Here is a 24,890-nt window from a genome sequence, read left to right on the forward strand (position 1 = left end):
GCCAGCATGGACCGACGGTTGGATGGTTAAGGTAAGGACAGCCAGCACAGCATGGACCGACGGTTGGATGGTTACGGTAAGGACAGCCAGTACGGACCGACAGTTGGATGGTTAAGGTAAGGACAGCCAGCACAGCACGGACCGACGGTTGGATGGTTAAGGTAAGGACAGCCAGCATGGACCGACGGTTGGATGGTTAAGGTAAGGACAGCCAGCACAGCATGGACCGACGGTTGGATGGTTAAGGTAAGGACAGCCAGCACAGCACGGACCGACAGTTGGATGGTTAAGGTAAGGACAGCCAGCACAGCACGGACCGACAGTTGGATGGTTAAGGTAAGGACAGCCAGCACAGCATGGACCGACGGTTGGATGGTTAAGGCAAAGGACAGCATGCACAGCATGGACCGACGGTTGGATGGTTAAGGTAAGGACAGCCAGCACAGCATGGACCGACGGTTGGATGGTTAAGGTAAGGACAGGCAGCACAGCATGGACCGATGGTCCTGACTGACATACTGACAGAACTAATATTAGGGTCATGTGCCTTGGCAGAACTAATATTAGGGCCATGGACCTTGGCAGAACTAATATTAGGGTCATGGACCTTGGCAGAACTAATATTAGGGTCATGGGCCTTGGCAGAACTAATATTAGGGTCATGGGCCTTGGCAGAACTAATATTAGGGTCATGGGCCTTGGCAGAACTAATATTAGGGTCATGGGCCTTGGCAGAACTAATATTAGGGTCATGGGCCTTGGCAGAACTAATATTAGGGTCATGGGCCTTGGCAGAACTAATATTAGGGTCATTGACCTTGGCAGAACTAATATTAGGGTCATGGACCTTGGCAGAACTAATATTAGGGTCATGGGCCTTGGCAGAACTAATATTAGGGTCATGGGCCTTGGCAGAACTAATATTAGGGTCATGGGCCTTGGCAGAACTAATATTAGGGTCATGGACCTTGGCAGAACTAATATTAGGGTCATGGGCCTTGGCAGAACTAATATTAGGGTCATTGACCTTGGAATACTGACAGAACTAATATTAGGGTCATTGAGCTTGGCAGAACTAATATTCAGGTCATGGACCTTGGCAGAACTAATATTAGGGTCATGGGCCTTGGCAGAACTAATATTAGGATCATTGAGCTTGGCAGAACTAATATTCAGGTCATGGACCTTGACAGAACTAATATTTGTTAGATCACTGGTTGACCAGTCATTCAGAGTACTGAGGGTAACAGATGTTAGATCACTGGTTGACCAGTCAGAGTACTGGAGGGTCAGAGACCAGATCACTGGTTGACCAGTCAGAGTACTGGAGGGTCACAGATGTTAGATCACTGGTTGACCAGTCAGAGTACTGGAGGGTCAGAGACCAGATCACTGGTTGACCAGTCAGAGTACTGGAGGGTCACAGATGTTAGATCACTGGTTGACCAGTCATTCAGAGTACTGGAGGGTAACAGATGTTAGATCACTGGTTGACCAGTCATTCAGAGTACTGGAGGGTCAGAGACAAGATCACTGGTTGACCAGTCAGTACTGGAGGGTAACAGATGTTAGATCACTGGTTGACCAGTCAGAGTACTGGAGGGTCACAGAGACCAGATCACTGGTTGACCAGTCATTCAGAGTACTGGAGGGTCAGAGACCAGATCACTGGTTGACCAGTCACACCTGCCTTTAACATTGCTGGTCACCTCAGAAGAAAACTCTCATTAGTTTACAAAGAGAGACCATATTTGGGAGGTTGTAAAGGCAACTCCTGATCATCTGGAGCTGCACATCACACATTCACGAGCCACCTCCACTATTACTGTAAACTACAGCGCCACCTAGTGGCAGAACACAGCTCCTGCTACACCACACCAGTGCTCTGCAGTACCCATCACCTCAAAAGTACAGGTCAGCGGTTCCATTAGCAACTACAGTGCACTAAAAAGTGTGGGGGAAAAACATATATCTCTTCATCGTAATAATTACTATAAGGTGAATGCCATCTACAAAGGAGGTTAGGATGAACCTTCGTGCACCAGCTCAAAAGGAAAAGACGGCCATTTTAAGTGTTTGATATCTTTATTTAGCAGTTTTCAATCCAAATGACAAAGTACTCAGCTATCTCATCTCCGAACACAACAGCTGATAATCTGAGTATTGATACTGGAAGAGGAAATAAAACAATGGAATGTTTTTAATTTTAATGGTCACATTTTGTCAAACATTTTTCAATAATTAAGATAAGTGTTTTTCTATTTTTTTTTTTTTTTTGTGTTTGTCCACTTTTGTAACTTTTAATAACGAGGACTAGCTTAATCTTCTCTAGACCCGGCAGATGTTGTATTCATTTTTTGTAAAGAAAAACTTTATTCATTTTTGCAATGTTTTCAGAGTTTTCAGGGTTTTTTCCATGTTTAAATTTTTTTCTACCATTTTCTTCGGTGAAGCAAGATTACCGTCTCTGAAACAAACAAACAAACGTTAACATTAGTAGCATGACAACGTCGATGGTACACTTAAAACAGATTAAATACATCTACAGTCTAAATATAGTCCTTACCGGTTCTTAGCTGGGGACTCCGGCGGGGTTGGTGGGCTTCTGGGCGGACTCCTTGGCCTGGTGAGCCTGCAGCACAGCGACAGCCTCGTCCACCTTGGAGCGGAGAGACTCGGGAGACTCCAGCATGTGGAGCAACTCGGAGTTGTCGATCTCCAACAGCATGCCGGTGATCTTTCCAGCCAGACTAGGGTGCATGTTTTGGATGAGAGGGAACAGACGCTCGCCTGGAGAATGAGGAGGGGAGGGGGGGGGGGGGGGGATTCAGCATCATAAAAGGACCCAGAAAAAGGCTCAGCAGCCATTTGAGGGCCAACAGTCAAGACAACAGATGCTACTTCTTCAGTGGTTCATTGACAGACAGGTTGGGCTCTTTGTCTCAGTTGAAAAATAAGAATCACTGAAAGTCATAAGTTCAGACATTTTTACAGAATACATCATTGACAAAGAGCACATAAAAATGTTGATCGTCCTTTTGAAAAAAGAAGAAGAAGCAGCAAACGGTGTGTAACTCTTTGGGCGACCAGACCAGATTCACATAGAAACAGGCGTTATAGATCTGGCATTCTCACTGAAAGCAAGTCTAAGAAGAGGTAGATATGATCTCTATGTCGCTATTTCTATACTTCCTGTTCTTAAGTTGTTTTTTTTTTGTGTGTTTTACGTGCGTTTTTTGTGCACCAGCTTCAAATAACTGAAAAGACAATATTTAATGATTTAAAATATATTTAACAGTGGTTTTAGACAGAACAATGATTCTCTACACAATGACCGATTATTTTATCACGTAAAACTGGAAGTTAACCAAAATATTTGAATTTTAGCAACCGGGAAATGGCCGGGAGAAATCAACAGGCGGTTAAAATCAGAAACCAATTCCACAGACCTTTAGCACTATTACTACGGTTAAGCAACTATTACTGAAACTTTATACAGATTCCACTATTACTACAGACCTTTAGCACTATTACTACAGACCTTTAGCACTATTACTACAGACCTTTAGCACTATTACTACAGACCTTTAGCACTATTACTACAGACCTTTAGCACTATTACTACAGACCTTTAGCACTATTACTACAGATATATTACGGACATTTAGCACTATTACTACAGATATATTCCTGACCTTCCAATGCAGAGGAAGCACCTTTAACTGAAGGAGACTGGAAGGTCAGTAAAAAGAGACTCACCCAACATCTGCTTCTGTTCCTGAGGAGGAGCCGCCGCCAGCATGGAGGCCGTCAGAGGCTCCTGTCCCTGGACGTGGACAGCCGGCTGCTGCATGGGCACCTGGGGCTGGCTGGACATGTGCTGCTGGGGGTTCCTCACGCCTGCTGCATACTTGTACTGAGGCATCCTCACCGGGGCTGCAGCAGCCGCCGCACCGGCAGGACGCTGGCCCAGGGCCTGGGTGGCTGGAGAGGGGAAAGGAGAGGAGGAGAGGAGAGAAGAGAGAGGGGAGGAAGAGAAGAGAGAGGGGAGGAAGAGAAGAGGGGAGGAAGAAGAGGAAGAGGGGAGGAAGAGAAGAAGAGGGGGAGGAAGAAAAGGGAGAGGGGAGGAAGAAGAGGGGGAGGAAGAGGAGAGAGTCAGTCAACATCCAAGAGACAGATTCATATATTGAGACATGGTGAGCGTACAAAACATTAAGAACACCTTCCTAATATTGAGCTGTACCCCCCCCCCCCAAACCCCATAACAGCCTTAACTTGTCGGAACATGGACTCTACAAGATGTTGAAAGCGTTCCAACAATTGTGTCAAGATGGCTGCATGTCCTTTGGGTGGTGGACCATTCTTGATACACAGGGGAAACTGTTGAGAGGGGAAAAAAGCAGCGTTGCAGTTCTTCACAAACTCAAACCGGGGCGCCTGGCACCTAGTTCTTCAAAGGCAAATCCCTACCAACCCCGTTCAAAGGCACCTACTACCTACCGCCTGTTCAAAGGCACCTACTACCTACCACCCCCGTTCAAAGGCACCTACTACCTACCACACCGGGTTCAAAGGCGGGAGGAAGTCTTGGGAGAGGGGACCCTCTGAATGAAAACACACAGGAATGCCTCAAGGCTTAAATCCTTCAACATCCAAGAGACAGATTCATATATTGAGACATGGTGGCGTACAAAACATTAAGAACACCTTCCTAATATCACCCATCCCCCCCAAACCCCATAACAGCCTTCCCCTTGTCAACATGGACTCTACAAGATGTTGAAAGGTTCAACAATTGTGTCAAGATCACGGCATGTCCTTTGGGTGGTGGACCATAAACTTACCATACCCAGGGGAAACAGGTTAGTCTCAAAAACCCATCCTCTGCAGTTCTTCACAAACTCAAACCACCCATCCTCTGGCACCTACTACCTACCACCCCCGTTCAAAGGCACCCACTACCTACCCACCCCCGTTCAAAGGCACCTAAACTACCTACCACCCCCCGTTCAAAGGCACCTACTACCTACCACCCCCCGTTCAAAGGCACTTAAATATTTTGTCTTGCCCGTTCACCCTCTGAATGACACCACACACATCCCATGCCTCCAGGCTTAAATCCTTCAACCCCGGTAGAAATAGAGTAAATAGTAGCTGAAAGGTTGGTTACCCATCCCCTGGGTCAACCAGGTAAACTCAGCCATCCCCTGGGTTAACCAGGTAAACTCACCCATCCCCTGGGTTAACCAGGTAAACTCAGCCATCCCCTGGGTTAACCAGGTAAACTCACCCATCCCCTGGGTTAACCAGGTAAACTCACCCATCCCCTGGGTTAACCAGGTAAACTCACCCATCCCCTGGGTCAACCAGGTAAACTCACCCATCCCCTGGGTCAACCAGGTAAACTCACCCATCCCCTGGGTCAACCAGGTAAACTCACCCATCCCCTGGGTCAACCAGGTAAACTCACCCATCCCCTGGGTCAACCAGGTAAACTCACCCATCCCCTGGGTCAACCAGGTAAACTCACCCATCCCCTGGGTCAACCAGGTAAACTCACCCATCCCCTGGGTCAACCAGGTAAACTCACCCATCCCCTGGGTCAACCAGGTAAACTCACCCATCCCCTGGGTTAACCAGGTAAACTCACCCATCCTCTGGGTTAACCAGGTAAACTCACCCATCCTCTGGGTTAACCAGGTAAACTCACCCATCCTCTGGGTTAACCAGGTAAACTCACCCATCCTCTGGGTTAACCAGGTAAACTCACCCATCCTCTGGGTTAACCAGGTAAACTCACCCATCCTCTGGGTTAACCAGGTAAACTCACCCATCCTCTGGGTTAACCAGGTAAACTCACCCATTCTCTGGCCGGCCATCATGCGTGGCACCTGGGATGACGAGGGCCTCATGGCGCCGAAGGTCTGCGGCCTGGGGGCGGACGGGCGCATGGCGTTGGGCATGTTCTGGAAGTCTGGAAGCAGAACAGACAATTAAAACAAACGACTTCCTGGGTGGAGCTATTCTAGTCTGGAGTGAAACTGTTGACTAAAATAAAAAAAATTGTAGATCTTTACGTTGTGGTCTGACGCCCTGGGTGGCCCAGCGTGGGCCTGGTCTCAGCTGAGCCAGCTGATTGGTGGAGTAGTAGGCAGCGCGGTTCTGAGTCTGGGGATGGCAGCCATGAAGTACCCAGAGGGAGGGGCAGGCTGGTAGGGGTTGAGGACTGGGTTGGGTACGGGCCGGACGGTGGCCATCCTCTGCATGTACTGGTTGGTGAGGTGAGCCTGGCGCTCCTCTTTCCTCTGGGCCAGCGCCACGTACAGCGGCTTGGTGGCCACGATGCGCCCGTTCATCTCCGTCACGGCCTTGGTGGCCTCCTCCGGGGAGGAGAAGCACACAAAGCCGAAGCCCTTGCTGCGACCACCTTCCATCATCACCTAGAGAGAGAGGCACATTAAATAAAAGGGGTTTCTGAACCAGAAAGACAGGGGCCTATAGACCACACCGCTTTATAGAGACAGGCAACAAGCGTACCACCACACTACAGTAATGGCTCAATCAGAGGGTGATATTGACTTTGAGGAAGGTGTAGATAGGAAGGTGTAGAAGGCTGTAGGAAGGTGTAGAAGGTTGTAGTAGAAGGTGTAGAAGTTGTAGAAGGGTGTAGGAAGGTGTAAGGTTGTAGAAGGTGTAGAAGGTTGTAGGAAGAGAAGGTTGTAGAAGGTTGTAGAAAGGTGTAGAAGGTTGTAGAAGGTGTAGGAGGGTGTAGGAAGGTGTAGAAGGTTGTAGGAAGGTGTAGAAGGTTGTAGGAGGGTGTAGAAGGTTGTAGGAGGGTGTAGGAATGTGTAGAAGGTGTAGGAAGGTGTAGGAAGGTGTAGGAAGGTGTAGAAGGTTGTAGGAAGGTGTAGAAGGTTGTAGGAAGGGTGTAGAAGGTTGTAGTGAGGGTGTAGAAGGTTGTAGGAGGAAGGTGTAGAAGGGTGTGTAGGAAGGTGGAAGGGTGTAGGAAGGTGTAGAAAGGGTGTAGAAGGTTGTAGGAGGGTGTAGAAGGTTGTAGAAGGTTGTAGGAGGGTGTAGGAAGGTTGTGTAGAAGGTTGTAGGAGGGTGTAGAAGGTTGTAGGAGGGTGTAGAAGGTTGTAGGAGGGTGTAGAAGGGTGTGGGAAGGTTACCTTGGCGCTGGTGATGGTACCGAAAGGAGAGAACTCCTTCCTCAGCCGCTCGTCGTCGAGGCCATCGTCCAGATTCTTGACGTACAGGTTGACCCCCTGGTAGCGGGTCATACGGTCCTGCTTCATCTGCTCAAACTTGCGTTTCAACTCCGTCTGGCGCTCTCCCTTCTTCTGGGCTCGGCCCACGTAGACCTGTCGCCCGTTGAAATCCTTCCCGTTCATCTCGTCTACAGCCTGAGAACGTAACGGATAAAGGCGGCCCCGTTGAGGTCAAGAATTCACTGTCTTTCATAGGACACGTAGCTCTATTCAACGTCCAGATAAGCGATAATAAGGAAATGTGCGGTACAACTCACCCTCTGAGCATCCTCGTGCCTCTCAAAGCTGACGAAGCCGAACCCTCGGGACTTCCCGCTGTCGTCCGTCATCACCCTGATGCTCAGGGCCGGTCCTGGAACAGTAGAACCCAACACAAAAACGACATCAAATTCTAACTCTACGGAACCGACATTTACAACACGAGGGGAAAAAAATCGACAATCTGGGCTAGATTCCATTATATTGCCGTGAGAAAACATTTATTTATTGGACATTAATCAGGTCCCTCCCTCCTCCCTTGGTGCCGTTTGCTCCCTAATGAACACACCCCCGGGTGTAGAACAACACGTGGACCCCCGGGTGTAGAACAGCACGTGGACCCCCGGGTGTAGAACAGCACGTGGACCCCCGGGTGTAGAACAGCACGTGGACCCCCGGGTGTAGAACAACAGCACGTGGACCCCCGGGTGTAGAACAGCACGTGGACCCCCGGGTGTAGAACAGCACGTGGACCCCCGGGTGTAGAACAACAGCACGTGGACCCCCGGGTGTAGAACAACAGCACGTGGCAGACACTTACCATATTTCCCAAACAGCTCCCTGAGCTTCTCGTCGTCCATGTCCTCTCCGAAGTTCTTGATGTACACGTTGGTGAACTCTCTGGCTCTGGCTCCGAGCTCAGCCTCGCGCTCTTTGCGGGATTTGAAACGCCCGACGAACCTATTGTATGTTAATAAAATAATATTGTTAGTTGAACAGTGTGTTGAAAGGGCTTCCTGTTCTGTAGAGTTGGGGAGGGGGTGAGCTTGGTGGCGTATGTTACCACCATTTTGACTAAACCACCCCCCATGGAAAGAGGATTGGGTTTGATAAAGCTGTGAGGAGAGAAGCACAAGGCTACAGAGCAACAGTTCTTTATTAGTGGACACTTGAAACAAACAAAAAAAAACCTTGAGTTAGTCAAATTAAAAGTTTAGAACTCACACAAAAACAAAATCATGCTTTAAAAATCAAACCAATTCTTTTGAATCTAGTTGAAATTGAAAACCAGTTCGCGTTTACAACTCAAGTTACATTTCTGTACGGGTTGAGTTGCATTTTAACTCTGTAGACAGCTGACTAGCCCCCTCCCTACCACCCCCATCTATTATTGATTACGTCTCTAAGTTCACGAGGACTGATCACACTTACACTTTTCTGTCATTGAGCAGCATGCCGTTCATTTTCTCAATGGCTCTTTCAGCCGCCTCCTGGGTCTCAAAATGCACAAAGCCATAGCCTTTTGAGCCATTCTCGTCACAAACCACCTGGGAGAAGGGACATCGGAGAGCACAGGCGGTGGTTTTAAAAACACCATGCGCACCAAAACAACAGACTCAGAATCCAACACACATTTCAACCAACACTGGGGGGGTTGAACAACACAGCACATGGCAACCACACACAGCCAGAAAGCGTCTCTCTCATCCTACCTTGCAGGATAGGATGTTTCCGAACGCCGAGAAGGTGTCATAGAGGGCCTTGTTGTCAATGGACTTGTCCAGGTTCTTGATGAAGATGTTGCCCACCCCACTCTTCCTCAGGGAAGGGTCACGCTGAGACCACATGATACGCAGAGGTCTCCCTTTGATGACGTCAAAGTTCATGGTGTCCAGGGCACGTTCAGCTAGAAAACACATATCGGGAGCCGTGTACCATTAAGAATGCGGTTGAAGGAAACCGCGCCATTTGCAGCCAATACTCCCAATTTAATTATTGAACCTACAACACGACAACAAATTAGGACAGTGAAAGGCTCGTTGGCCTTACATAGCTTGCTGAACTGAAACCATGTTAGTCAAATGTTGACGCGTGATTATGTACTTAGACCTATAATGTTATTCATCACACCGGATTGACATTTTAATTTTTTTGGTGCAACGTGAACGTGTGAGCCACGTCATGTTATATATATATATATATATATATTTTTTTTTTACTGGTGATACCATTACGATTAAATACGATGTATTATTATTATCTAAAAAATAATAAATAATATAAATAATAAATATAAAATAATAATATAATAAAATAGTTACCATCGGCTGGTTGTTGAAAGTTGACGTAGGCATATCCGAGGGATCGCCGAGTGATCATGTCCCTGCAGACCCGGATGGAGAGGATGGGCCCGGCGGGGCTGAACTTCTCGTACAGCATGGCCTCGGTGATATCCTGGTGCAGGTCGCCCACGTACAGGGAGGCCATCGGGTAACTGGGGGCGCTTGGATTCATTATGGGGTTTTTAAATAACTAATACGGGAGGGGAATAAACACGTTACGTTGTCAGGTTAACGTGAAATGGGGTCTTATGACACCGAAGATTTGCTGTTTGCTAAAAAAAATGAAATAAAAATAAATGTTTTGGACGTTAACTACTTCGCACTTAGGCCCTAAAAAAAGCAATGCGGGCCGGTTGGCTAATTCTGCTACGTTACCTTCGGGAGGAAATAAATTACAAAATAAAAGTTTAATAGTAGCTACGACTAGTTAACGTTACAATAATAACAGATGCGACAACAACAAAAAATCCCCTGCTACGTTATAGCTTCTAGCTAATAAAATAATCATAAAAGGTCTCGGTTAACTATTAAAATGAAATCACCCCACGCCTTTCCAGCAATGTTATCAAAATGGAACAAAATGACCTTCTCTTCCGAAATCTCGTCCTATTTTCGACGGGTTACTTGTTAAATCCTGCTTCACCGAGTTTTTTCTTTTTCTTACAAAAAAATAATCTTCCCTTGTGTTTATTTATTTTATATATTTTTTTTGTGTTTTTTTTTTGATAATAAAATGTGTGCCGAGGCTCCGGAACACACTCTAGCGTAGCTACGCAGAAGGGAATGAACATGTGGTCATGTGCTGTTGAACCCCCCTTAAAACACAGATCTCGCAGATTCTCGCGTTGGTTTGCGTCATCTGATCCTATCAACGCGAGATCTTATTAATCAAAGACCTCTTTGATCAATTACACGTATTGTTTTTTTTTGTTGTTGTTTTGTTTTCTTCTTCAATTCTACCAAATAATATTCCTTGATTTGACCGCTATTGCTGCTCTCAAATTTCTGCTGTTAGCAAATGCAACACAGCCATTGGTCTTTGAGGTAAAAACAAGTTCACGCATGGTTGTATATCTATAACGGGTGGAAACAGCATTCACTGGTTCCTGTCTTCAGGTTCAAGACAGACAGTAACTCATATGAGCAGGATGGCTGGTCGATGCCCACATTTTCTTCCCGAAAATAATGACTATAATACATAGAAAACGCATGTAATGTTATAACACACAGATACGTTGTTTTGCATGTGGGTTTTTGGATTTAACTGAGTGGTTTTGGATAATATACATTCTATCAGTCAATGCCAAACTCTACCAGCATTCGGCTGGTGTTAATTTCCCTCCCCGCTGATGAGGGTGTCCGTCTGGTAAATGTGCAGATGCTGTACTTTTGAGTCATAAAGACATTCGCAGTATGCGTGCAGTACCTGTTTTAGCTATTTTTTATTTGTTATAACTAAACCAAGATAGACCAAAGCTTATCGTTCCAAATGGGAGCCAAATTAATCATAGTGGGACAGAACGAGCAAGGAGGTGGGCAGAGCCAAGCAAGAGCTATTCAATTCTATTGGTGCGTTCAAGCATTCATTTGCATGTTTCCGTTAGGGAACGCCTACTCGGTGAAGTGCGCATGTGTAAGAACTCATTTCTCGTTTGCATTCCTAAACAACAACCATTCAACAACAACAACAAAAACGTTGGCAAAGGTTAAAGTCTACAAAACGCAGTCCACTCTGTTTGATATTTTATTCTAGTTTTGGAAACAGAAAACTGTATGGAGTTCAAATGTTTCATAGATGAGAAAATGAGCAGAATTTTTGTCATAAATTCATTTCGTTCCATCTTCTCCCACCGCTGACCACTGGACTTCCTCTCATTACCATATTTGGTAGTGAGTGGAACACGCCAACCAGATGCTTCACATTGAAACTTCTGGCAAAATGTATGGCTCATTGTTCTGTGGTTTTAGTTGTAATGTTTTTTTTTCCCTCCACTGTACACCTTCAGCCTGCTCTTTCCTCTCACAACCACCAGGGGAAGCAGCCAGTAGGAGAACCTACTTTAACCACACCTGTCTGAGCCCAAACCTGGGCCTGCTTCAGTGTATTTCTGTGGCGGTGAAAACTGTGATTTGAACCTCAAATGAGTCCGTAGCCTGGTGTATTTAGGACAAAACTCTGTCTGGAATACCTGCCCCCCCCCTCCCCTAAATAAATCCTCATCCTGAATATATCAGACCACAAACCCAGGTGTGTGTGCTAACCACATGTACGACTCCTGCTGTGGTGCATTGGGGTACCAATTGTTTTCAGTCTCTCCTGATAGACGGGTTTCGGTTCTGGGTGTTGAAATGACTATTGTTTTACCCCAGTGGGAGGTGTGGCTGGGTTCAGGATCTATACACATGTTAATTAAACCCCAGAGCTTCTCTCACACGTCTCCAGTCTCACTGATAAGGAGTTATGTCAACAATAGTCTGTTTCACTCTCGGTATGCATGAGCGGAATGTAACAAGGTTTCTGAGGTCCTGGCTGTGAATATCATGCATTCCACCGAGGACCAATGGGAGGGTTCTAACGAGACACTGAGGAGCCAATGGGAGGGTTCTAACGAGACACTGAGGAGCCAATGGGAGGGGTTCTAATGAGACACTGAGGAGCCAATGGGAGGGGTTCTAACGAGACACTGAGGAGCCAATGGGAGGGGTTCTAATGAGACACAGAGGAGCCAATGGGAGGGGTTCTAACGAGACACTGAGGAGCCAATGGGAGGGGTTCTAATGAGACACTGAGGAGCCAATGTGAGGGGTTCTAATGAGACACTGAGGAGCCAATGCGAGGGTTCTAATGAGACACAGAGGAGCCAATGGGAGGGGTTCTAATGAGACACTGAGGAGCCAATGGGAGGGGTTCTAATGAGACACTGAGGAGCCAATGGGAGGGGTTCTAATGAGACACAGAGGAGCCAATGGGAGGGGTTCTAATGAGACACTGAGGAGCCAATGGGAGGGTTCTAAAGCTGTGGGTTTAATGACCAACACTCTAACACTAGACTACCCTGTCTCCCCCCTCTAACCACTAGACTACCTGCCTCCCCCCTCTAACCACTAGACTACCTGCCCCTCCCCTCTCCCTCTAACCACTAGACTACCTGCCTCCCCCTCTCCCTCTAACCACTAGACTACCCTGTCTCCCCCTCTAACCACTAGACTACCTGCCTCCCCCTCCCCCTCTAACCACTAGACTACCTGCCTCCCCCTCTAACCACTAGACTACCTGCCCCTCCCCTCTAACCACTAGACTACCTGCCTCCCCCTCTAACCACTAGACTACCTGCCTCCCCCTCTAACCACTAGACTACCTGCCTCCCCCTCTAACCACTAGGCTACCTGCCTCCCAACTCTAACCACTAGGCTACCTGCCTCCCCCTCTAACCACTAGGCTACCTGCCTCCCCCTCTAACCACTAGGCTATCTGCCTCCTAACTCTAACCACTAGGTTACCTGCCCCACCCCCCTCTAACCACTGGACTACCTGCCTCCCCCTCCCCCTCTAACCACTAGACTACCTGCCTCCCCCTCCCCTAACCACTAGACTACCTGCCTCCCCCTCCCCCTCTAACCACTAGACTACCTGCCTCCCCCTCTAACCACTGGGAGACTACCTGCCCCCCCCTCTAACCACTAGACTACCTGCCTCCCCCTCTAACCACTAGACTACCTGCCTCCCCTCTAACCACTAGACTACCTGCCCCCCTCCCCCTCTAACCACTAGACTACCTGCCACCCCCTCCCCCCTAACCACTAGGGACTACCTGCCTCCCCCTCCCCTCTAACCACTAGACTACCTGCCTCCCCCTCCCCTCTAACCACTAGACTACCTGCCTCCCCCTCTAACCACTAGACTACCTGCCTCCCCCTCCCCCTCTAACCACTAGACTACCTGCCTCCCCCTCCCCTCTAACCACTAGACTACCTGCCTCCCCTCTAACCACTAGACTACCTGCCTCCCCCTCCCCCTCTAACCACTAGACTACCTGCCTCCCCCCTAACCACTAGACTACCTGCCTCCCCCTCCCCCTCTAACCACTAGACCACCTGCCTCCCCCTCCCCTCTAACCACTAGACTACCTGCCTCCCCCTCCCCTCTAACCACTAGACTACCTGCCTCCCCCTCCCCCTCTAACCACTAGACTAACCACTAGGCTACCTGCCCCTCCTCCCCCTCTAACCACTGGGCTACCTGCCTCCCCCTCTAACCACTAGACTACTGCCTCCCCCTCCCCTCTAACCACTAGACTACCTGCCTCCCCCTCTAACCACTAGACTAACCACTACCTGCCTCCCCTCCCCTCTAACCACTAGACTACTTGCCTCCCCCTCCCCCTCTAACCACTAGACTACCTGCCTCCCCCTCTAACCACTAGGTTACCTCCCCTCTAACCACTAGACTACCTGCCTCCCCCTCTCCCTCTAACCACTAGACCTAACCTGCCTGCCCCCCTCCCCCTCTAACCACTAGACTACCTGCCTCCCCCTCTAACCCTCTACCTGCCCCTCCCCTCTAACCACCTACCTGCCTCCCCCTCTAACCACTAGACCTGCCTCCCCCCCTCTAACCCTAGACTACCCCTCCCCCTCTAACCACTAGACTACCTGCCTACCCCCTCCCCCTCTAACCACTAGACTACCTGCCTCCCCCCCCCTCTAACCACTAGACTACCTGCCCCACCCCCCCCTCTAACCACTGGACTACCTGCCTCCCCCTCCCCCTCTAACCACTAGACTACCTGCCTCCCCCTCCCCCTCTAACCACTAGACTACCTGCCTCCCCCTCCCCCTCTAACCACTAGACTACCTGCCTCCCCCTCTAACCACTAGACTACCTGCCCCTCCCCTCTAACCACCTACCTGCCTCCCCCTCTAACCACTAGACTACCTGCCTCCCCCTCTAACCACTAGACTACCTGCCTCCCCCTCCCCCTCTAACCACTAGACTACCTGCCTCCCCCTCCCCTCTAACCACTAGACTACCTGCCTCCCCCTCCCCCTCTAACCACTAGACTACCTGCCTCCCCCTCCCCTCTAACCACTAGACTACCTGCCTCCCCCTCTAACCACTAGACTACCTGCCTCCCCTCCCCTCTAACCACTAGACCACCTGCCTCCCCCTCCCCTCTAACCACTAGACTACCTGCCTCCCCCTCTAACCACTAGACTACCTGCCTCCCCCCCCCTCTAACCACTAGACTACCTGCCTCCCCCTCTAACCACTAGACTACCTGCCTCCCCCTCCCCCTCTAACCACTAGACCACCTGCCTCCCCCTCCCCTCTAACCACTAGACTACCTGCCTCCCCCTCCCCCTCTAACCACTAGACTACCTGCCTCCCCCTCCCCCTCTAACCACTAGACCACCTGCCTCCCCTCCCCTCTAACCACTAGGCTACCTGCCTCCTCCTCCCCCTCTAACCACTAGGCTACCTGCCTCCCCCTCTAACCACTAGACTACTTGCCTCCCCCTCCCCCTCTAACCACTAGACTACCTGCCCTAACCACTAGGTTACCTGCCTCCCACCTCTAACCACTAGACTACCTGCCTCCCCCTCTAACCACTAGACTACCTCCCCTCCCCCTCTAACCACTAGACTACCTGCCTCCCCTCCCCTCTAACCACTAGGCTACCTGCCTCCCCCTCTAACCACTAGGCTACCTGCCTCCCCCTCTAACCACTAGACTACTTGCCTGCCTCCCCCTCTAACCACTAGACTACCTGCCTCCCCCTCTAACCACTAGGCTACCTGCCTCCTCTAACCACTAGACTACCTGCCTCCCCCTCCCCCTCTAACCACTAGACTACCTGCCTCCCCCTCTAACCACTAGACTACCTGCCTCCTCTAACCACTAGACTACCTGCCTCCCCCTCTAACCACTAGGCTACCTGCCTCCTCTAACCACTAGGCTACCTGCCTCCCCCTCTAACCCCTAGACTACTTGCCTCCCCCTCCCCCTCTAACCACTAGACTACCTGCCTCCCCCTCTAACCACTAGGCTACCTGCCTCCTCTAACCACTAGACTACCTGCCTCCCCCCCCCCTCTAACCACTAGACTACCTGCCTCCCCCTCTAACCACTAGGCTACCTGCCTCCTCTAACCACTAGGCTACCTGCCTCCTCTAACCACTAGACTACCTGCCCCCCCTCCCCTCTAACCACTAGACTACCTGCCTCCCCCTCTAACCACTAGACTACCTGCCTCCCCCTCCCCCTCTAACCACTAGACTACCTGCCTCCCCCTCTAACCACTAGGCTACCTGCCTCCTCTAACCACTAGACTACCTGCCTCCCCCTCTAACCACTAGACTACCTACCTCCCCCTCCCCCTCTAACCACTAGACTACCTGTCATTTCCACTGTTATTGAGTCGACAACACTGATTGGAAGGTGAGTGTTCAAATGAAATCAAACTTTATTTATCACATGCGCTCAATACAACCGGTTTAGACCTTACCGTGTAACGCTTACTTTACATGCTCTTAACTTAACCAAACCATTCAGTTCAAGAAAGAGTTATGAAAATATTTACCAAATAAAGTAAAACAATATTTAAAATAAGTAACACAATAAAATAAAATAACGAGTTCAGGTTAGTCGAGGTCATTTGTTCATATAAGTAGGGGTAAAGTGACTATGCATAGATAAAACAGCGAGTTGCAGTCGTGTGGGGGGGGGGGGGCAATGTAAATAATCCAGGTGGCCAGTTGAGTAATTGTTCAGCAGTTTTATGGCTTGGGGGAAGAACAATTAATCAAATGGCCATCGGACAATTTACATTGACACCCCCCCCCCCCCCCATTTGTTTTTAAACTGCTGCTACTCGCATTTGAGTAATTGTTCAGCAGTCTTATGGCTTGGGGGAAGAACAATTAATCAAATGGCCCCCGCCCCCCTCCCCCACCCCTCATGAACATTCCCCTGATTCAGAATCTAGTTTTATCAGGGCCATGTAACCATTGGGCCGGCCAGCATAGGGCTCAGCAACATTCTAATGACATTCTGAATCAGAATCTAGTTTTATCAGGGCCATGTAACCATTGGGCCGGCCAGCATAGGGCTCAGCAACATTCTAATGACATTCTGATTCAGAATCTAGTTTTATCAGGGCCGTGTAACCATTGGGCCGGCCAGCATAAGGCTCAGCAACATTCTAATGACAAACACCATACGAGAGATGTTATACTGTGGCCCTACTTTCAGCGTTCTGCACCGTCCAATGGGAGCAGCCAGATCATTTTGGATACTGGTGTTGAAAATATGTCTAAAAATGTAACAGTTTCCAGACTGAGATTTACTAAAACAACAACAGATATACCTCATTGGTATTTATTATGGATCCCCATTAGTTCCTGCCAAGACAGCAGCTACTCTTCCAGGGGTTTATTATGGATCCCCATTAGTTCCTGTCAAGACAGCAGCTACTCTTCCAGGGGTTTATTATGGATCCCCATTAGTTCCTGCCAAGACAGCAGCTACTCTTCCTGGGGTTTATTATGGATCCCCATTAGTTCCTGTCAAGGCAGCAGCTACTCTTCCTGGGGTTTATTATGGATCCCCATTAGTTCCTGCCAAGGCAGCAGCTACTCTTCCTGGGGTTTATTATGGATCCCCATTAGTTCCTGTCAAGGCAGCAGCTTCTCTTCCTGGGGTTTATTATGGATCCCCATTAGTTCCTGCCAAGACAGCAGCTACTCTTCCAGGGGTTTATTATGGATCCCCATTAGTTCCTGCCAAGACAGCAGCTACTCTTCCAGGGGTTTATTATGGATCCCCATTAGTTCCTGCCAAGACAGCAGCTACTCTTCCTGGGGTTTATTATGGATCCCCATTAGTTCCTGTCAAGGCAGCAGCTACTCTTCCTGGGGTTTATTATGGATCCCCATTAGTTCCTGCCAAGGCAGCAGCTACTCTTCCTGGGGTTTATTATGGATCCCCATTAGTTCCTGTCAAGGCAGCAGCTTCTCTTCCTGGGGTTTATTATGGATCCCCATTAGTTCCTGCCAAGGCAGCAGCTTCTCTTCCTGGGGTTTATTATGGATCCCCATTAGTTCCTGTCAAGGCAGCAGCTTCTCTTCCTGGGGTTTATTATGGATCCCCATTAGTTCCTGCCAAGGCAGCAGCTACTCTTCCTGGGGTTTATTATGGATCCCCATTAGTTCCTGTCAAGGCAGCAGCTACTCTTCCTGGGGTTTATTATGGATCCCCATTAGTTCCTGCCAAGGCAGCAGCTACTCTTCCTGGGGTTTATTATGGATCCCCATTAGTTCCTGTCAAGGCAGCAGCTACTCTTCCCGGGGTTTATTATGGATCCCCATTAGTTCCTGTCAAGGCAGCAGCTACTCTTCCTGGGGTTTATTATGGATCCCCATTAGTTCCTGTCAAGGCAGCAGCTACTCTTCCTGGGGTTTATTATGGATCCCCATTAGTTCCTGTCAAGGCAGCAGCTTCTCTTCCTGGGGTTTATTATGGATCCCCATTAGTTCCTGCCGAGGCAGCAGCTACTCTTCCTGGGGTTTATTATGGATCCCCATTAGTTCCTGTCAAGGCAGCAGCTTCTCTTCCTGGGGTTTATTATGGATCCCCATTAGTTCCTGCCGAGGCAGCAGCTACTCTTCCTGGGGTTTATTATGGTTCCCCATTAGTTCCTGCCAAGGCAGCAGCTTCTCTTCCTGGGGTTTATTATGGATCCCCATTAGTTCCTGTCAAGGCAGCAGCTACTCTTCCTGGGGTTTATTATGGATCCCCATTAGTTCCTGTCAAGACAGCAGCTACTCTTCCTGGGGTTTATTATGGATCCCCATTAGTTCCTGCCAAGGCAGCAGCTTCTCTTCCTGGGGTTTATTATGGATCCCCATTAATTCCTGCCAAGGCAGCAGCTTCTCTTCCTGGGGTTTATTATGGATCCCCATTAGTTCCTGCCAAGCCAGCTGCTACTCCAGGTCATCTATAAGTCCATGCTTGGTAAAACTCTGCCTTATCTCAGCTCACTGGTCATGATAACAACACTCACCCCCTAGCACGCTCTCCAGCAGGTATATCTCACTGGTCACCATAACAACACTCACCCCCTAGCACGCGCTCCAGCAGGTATATCTCACTGGTCACCATAACAACACTCACCCCCTAGCACGCGCTCCAGCAGGTATATCTCACTGGTCATCCCCAAAACAAACACCTCATTTGGTCGCCTTTCCTTCCAGTTCTCTGCTGCCATTGACTGGTACGATTTGCAAAAATCTCTGAAGCTGGAGACTCATATCTCCCTCACTAACTTTAAACGTAATCTGAGCAAATATATAAATATATGCCATTTAGCAGACGCTTTTATCCAAAGCAACTTACAGTCATGTGTGCATACATTCTACGTATGGGTGGTCCCGGGGATCGAACCCACAACCCTGGCGTTAAAAGCGCCATGCTCTACCAACTGAGCTACAGAAGGACCAGCAGCTAGAGCAGCTAACCGATCGCTGCAGCTGTACTTAGTCCATCTGTAAATAGCCCACCCAATCTACCTACCTCATCCCCATATTGTTTTTATTTACTTTTCTGCTCTTTTGCACACCAGTATTTCTACTTGCACATCATCTGCACATCTATCACTCCAGTGTTAATTTGATACATTGTAATTACTTCGCTACTATTGGCCTATTTATTGCCTTACCTCCTCATGCCATTTGCACACACTGTATATAGACTTTCTTTTTTCTATTGTGTTATTGACTGTACGCTTGTTAATTCCATGTATAACTCTGTGTTGTTGTTTGTGTCGCACTGCTTTGCTTTATCTTGGCCAGGTCGCAGTTGTAAATGAGAACTTGTTCTCACCTGGCCAACCTGGTTAAATAAAGGGTTAGGGTTATATATATATATATATATATATATATATATAAATACCTGGTTAAATAAAGGGTTAGGGTTATATATATATATCTATATAAATACCTGGTTAAATACAGGGTTAGGGTTATATATATATAAATATATATATATATATATATGTATAAATACCTGGTTAAATAAAGGGTTTATATATATATATATATATATATATATATATATATATATATAAATACCTGGTTAAATAAAGGGTTATATATATATATAAATACCTGATTAAATAAAGGGTTAGGGTTATATATATATATATATGTATAAATACCTGGTTAAATAAAGGGTTAGGGTTATATATATATATATAAATATATTATAATATATATATATATATATATATATATAAATACCTGGTTAAATTAGGGTTAATAAATATTATATATATATATATAAATACCTGGTTAAATAAAGGGTTAGGGTTATATATATATATAAATACCTGGTTAAATAAAGGGTTAGGGTTATATATATATATATATATATACCTGGTTAAATAAATACCTGGTTAAATAAATATATATATATATATATAAATACCTGGTTAAATAAAGGGTTAGGGTTATATATATATATAAATACCTATATATATATATATATATATATATAAATACCTGGTTAAATAAATACCTGGTTAAATAAAGGGTTATATATATATATGTATAAATACCTGGTTAAATAAAGGGTTATATATATATATATAAATACCTGGTTAAATAAAGGGTTAGGGTTATATATATATATATATAAATACCTGGTTAAATAAAGGGTTAGGTTATATATATATATATATATATATATATATATATATATATATATATATATAAATACCTGGTTAAATAAAGGGTTAGGGTTATATATATATATATATATATATATAAATATGGTTAAATAAATATATATATATATATATAAATACCTGGTTAAATAAAGGGTTAGGGTTATATATATATATATAAATACCTGGTTAAATAAAGGGTTAGGGTTATATATATATAAATACCTGGTTAAATAAAGGGTTATATATATATATATATATAAATACCTGGTTAAATAAAGGGTTAGGGTTATATATATATATATGTATAAATACCTGGTTAAATAAAGGGTTATATATATATATATATAAATACCTGGTTAAATAAAGGGTTAGGGTTATATATATATATATAAATACCTGGTTAAATAAAGGGTTAGGGTTATATATATATAAATACCTGGTTAAATAAAGGGTTATATATATATATATATATAAATACCTGGTTAAATAAAGGGTTAGGGTTATATATATATATATATAAATACCTGGTTAAATAAAGGGTTAGGGTTATATATATATATAAATACCTGGTTAAATAAAGGGTTATATATATAAATACCTGGTTAAATAAAGGGTTAGGGTTATATATATATATATAAATATCTGGTTAAATAAAGGGTTATATATATATATATATAAATACCTGGTTAAATATATATATATATAAATACCTGGTTAAATAAAGGGTTATATATATATATATAAATATATATATATATATATATATATATATATAAATACCTGGTTAAATAAAGGGTTAGGGTTATATATATATATATATATATATATATATAAATACCTGGTTAAATAAAGGGTTAGGGTTATATATATATATAAATACCTGGTTAAATAAAGGGTTATATATATAAATACCTGGTTAAATAAAGGGTTAGGGTTATATATATATATATAAATACCTGGTTAAATAAAGGGTTATATATATATATATATAAATACCTGGTTAAATAAAGGGTTATATATATATATATATATATATATATATAAATACCTGGTTAAATAAAGGGTTAGGGTTATATATATATATAAATACCTGGTTAAATAAAGGGTTAGGGTTATATATATATATAAATACCTGGTTAAATAAAGGGTTATATATATATATATAAATACCTGGTTAAATAAAGGGTTAGGGTTATATATATATATAAATACCTGGTTAAATAAAGGGTTATATATATATATAAATACCTGGTTAAATAAAGGGTTAGGGTTATATATATATATATATATATATATATATAAATACCTGGTTAAATAAAGGGTTATATATATATATATAAATACCTGGTTAAATAAAGGGTTATATATATATATATATATATATATATAGAAATACCTGGTTAAATAAAGGGTTAGGGTTATATATATATATAGAAATACCTGGTTAAATAAAGGGTTTTATATATATATATATAAATACCTGGTTAAATAAAGGTGAAATAAATCAAATAAAACTCTTCCTGAGGTTCAGCAAAATGAGAGCCGTTATAGAACATACATTACAATACAATGATGAATTTACTGTGTTTTAAATGAGGCCTCTCCTCCTGGTTACACTCGTGACCATGTCCCCCGTGCATCCCGTAAAGGCGGAGGTGTTGCTAACATTTACGATAGCAAATTTCAATTTACAAAAATAAAATTATGTTTTCATTTTTTGAGCTTCCAGTCATGAAATCTATGCAGCCGACTCAATCCGTTTTTATAGCTACTGTTTACAGGCCTCCTGGGCCATATACAGCGTTCCTCATTGAGTTCCCTGAATTCCTATCGGACCTTGTAGTCATAGCAGATAATATTCACATTTTTGGTGACTTTAATATTCACATGGAAAAGTCCACAGACCCACTCCAAAAGGCTTTCGGAGCCATCATCGACTCAGTGGGTTTTGTCCAACATGTCTCCAGACCTACTCACTGTCACAGTCATACTCTGGACATAGTTTTGTCCCATTGAATAAATGTGGATCTTAATGTTTTTCCTCACAATCCTGGACTATCGGACCACCATTTTATTACGTTTGCAATCGCAACAAATAATCTGCTCAGACCAACCAAGGAACATCAAAAGTCGTGCTATAAATTCACAGACAACACAAAGATTCCTTGATGCCCTTCCAGACTCCCTCTGCCTACCCAAGGACGCCAGAGGACAAAAATCAGTTAACCACCTAACTGAGGAACTCAATTTAACCTTGCACAATATCCTAGATGCAGTTGCACCCCTAAAAACTAAAAACATTTGTCATAAGAAACTAGCTCCCTGGTACACAGAAAATACCCGAGCTCTGAAGCAAACTTCCAGAAAATTGGAACAGAAATGGCTCCACACCAAACTGGAAGTCTTCCGACTAGCTTGGAAAGACGGTACCGTGCAGTACCAAATAGCCCTTACTGCTGCTCGATCATCCTATTTTTCTAACTTAATTGAGGAAAATAAGAACAATTCTAAATATATTGTTGATACTGTGGCAAAGCTAACTAAAAAGCAGCATTCCCCAAGTGAGGATGTATTTCACTTTAGCAGTGATAAATTCATGAACTTCTTTGAGGAAAAGATTATGATTATTAGAAAGCAAATTACGGACTCCTCTTTAAATCTGCGTATTTCTCCAAAGCTCAGTTGTCCTGAGTCTGCACCACTCTCCCAGGACCTAGGATCAAGAGAGACGCTCAAGTGTTTTAGTACTATATCTCTTGACACAATGATGAAAATAATCATGGCCTCTAAACCTTCAAGCTGCATACTGGACCCTATTCCAACTAAACTACTGAAAGAGCTGCTTCCTGTGCTTGGCCCTCCTATGTTGAACATAATAAACGGCTCTCTATCCACCGGATGTGTACCAAACTCACTAAAAGTGGCAGTAATAAAGCCTCTCTTGAAAAAGCCAAACCTTGACCCAGAAAATATAAAAAAACTATCGGCCTATATCGAATCTTCCATTCCTCTCAAAAATTTGAGAAAAAGCTGTTGTGCAGCAACTCACTGCCTTCCTGAAGACAAACAATGTATACGAAATGCTTCAGTCTGGTGCTACAGTCAGATTGTCTCAGTACGGTACAGCACTTAGAGATATTCAAACGTACTGTCATGGGGGTTTGTGCTTCTCATCAGGGTGCTGTAGGAGGAAGTCGTGTAGGACCTTGAGAGCTTCTGGAAAGGACTGAGTGACTGGACTGGATAGGACTGAGTGACTGGACTGGATAGGGCTGGGTGACTGGGCTGGGTGAATGGTCTGGATAGGACTGAGTGACTGGAATGGGTGACTGGACTGGGTGAATGGTCTGGATAGGGCTGAGTGACTGGCTGAGTGAGTGATTGGACTAGGTGAATGGTCTGGATAGGGCTGAGTGACTGGACTGGGTGAATGGTCTGGAAAGGGCTGAGTGACTGGACTGGATAGAGCTGAGTGACTGGACTGGGTGAATGGTCTGGATAGGGCTGAGTGACTGGGCTGAGTGATTGGACTAGGTGAATGGTCTGGATAGGGCTGAGTGACTGGACTGGGTGAATGGTCTGGAAAGGGCTGAGTGACTGGACTGGATAGAGCTGAGTGACTGGACTGGGTGAATGGTCTGGATAGGACTGAGTGACTGGACTAGGTGAATGGTCTGGATAGGGCTGAGTGACTGGACTGGGTGAATGGTCTGGATAGGGTTGAGTGACTGGACTGGGTGAATGGTCTGGATAGGGCTGAGTGACTGGACTGGGTGAATGGTCTGGATAGGGCTGAGTGACTGGACTAGGTGAATGGTCTGGATAGGGCTGAATGACTGGACTGGGTGAATGGTCTGGATAGGGCTGAGTGACTGGACTAGGTAAATGGTCTGGATAGGGCTGAGTGACTGGACTAGGTAAATGGTCTGGATAGGGCTGAGTGACTGGACTGGATAGGGCTGAGTGACTGGGCTGAGTGACTGGACTGGGTGAATGGTCTGGATAGGGCTGAGTGACTGGACTAGGTGAATGGTCTGGATAGGGCTGAGTGATTGGACTGGATAGAGCTGAGTGACTGGACTGGGTGAATGGTCTGGATAGGACTGAGTGACTGGACTAGGTGAATGGTCTGGATAGGGCTGAGTGACTGGACTGGGTGAATGGTCTGGATAGGGCTGAGTGACTGGGCTGGGTGAATGGTCTGGATAGGGCTGAGTGACTGGACTAGGTAAATGGTCTGGATAGGGCTGAGTGACTGGACTGGATAGGGCTGAGTGACTGGGCTGAGTGACTGGACTGGGTGAATGGTCTGGATAGGGCTGAGTGACTGGACTGGGTGAATGGTCTGGATAGGGCTGAGTGACTGGGCTGGGTGAATGGTCGGGATAGGGCTGAGTGACTGGACTAGGTGAATGGTCTGGATAGGGCTGAGTGACTGGACTGGATAGGGCTGAGTGACTGGACTGAGTGACTGGACTGGGTGAATGGTCTGGATAGTGGTGGGGGACTGGACTGAGTAGGGCTGAGTGACTGGACTGAGTGACTGGACTGGGTGAATGGTCTGGATAGGGCTGAG

General features: G+C 45.7%; 1 non-coding gene and 1 pseudogene across 2 annotated transcripts; both read right to left on the reverse strand.

The window, feature by feature from the left end:
- Positions 1–2,066: 2,066 nt before the first annotated feature.
- Positions 2,067–10,382, reverse strand: LOC124022319 (annotated as a pseudogene). Its single transcript, XR_006836358.1, has 11 exons — positions 9,569–10,382; positions 8,960–9,153; positions 8,679–8,794; positions 8,068–8,207; positions 7,526–7,626; positions 7,170–7,403; positions 6,078–6,440; positions 5,861–5,974; positions 3,760–3,984; positions 2,567–2,790; positions 2,067–2,467 (listed from the first exon to the last, which is right to left on the reverse strand). The product of XR_006836358.1 is annotated as a polyadenylate-binding protein 1A-like (transcript).
- On the reverse strand, positions 2,935–3,013 carry LOC124022326. The gene has a single exon (XR_006836361.1). It is a non-coding gene; the product is annotated as a small nucleolar RNA SNORD72 (small nucleolar RNA).
- Positions 10,383–24,890: the final 14,508 nt, after the last annotated feature.

The sequence above is a fragment of the Oncorhynchus gorbuscha genome, unplaced genomic scaffold (genome assembly GCF_021184085.1).
Source record: "Oncorhynchus gorbuscha isolate QuinsamMale2020 ecotype Even-year unplaced genomic scaffold, OgorEven_v1.0 Un_scaffold_1335, whole genome shotgun sequence".
NCBI classification, from domain to species: Eukaryota; Metazoa; Chordata; class Actinopteri; order Salmoniformes; family Salmonidae; genus Oncorhynchus; species Oncorhynchus gorbuscha.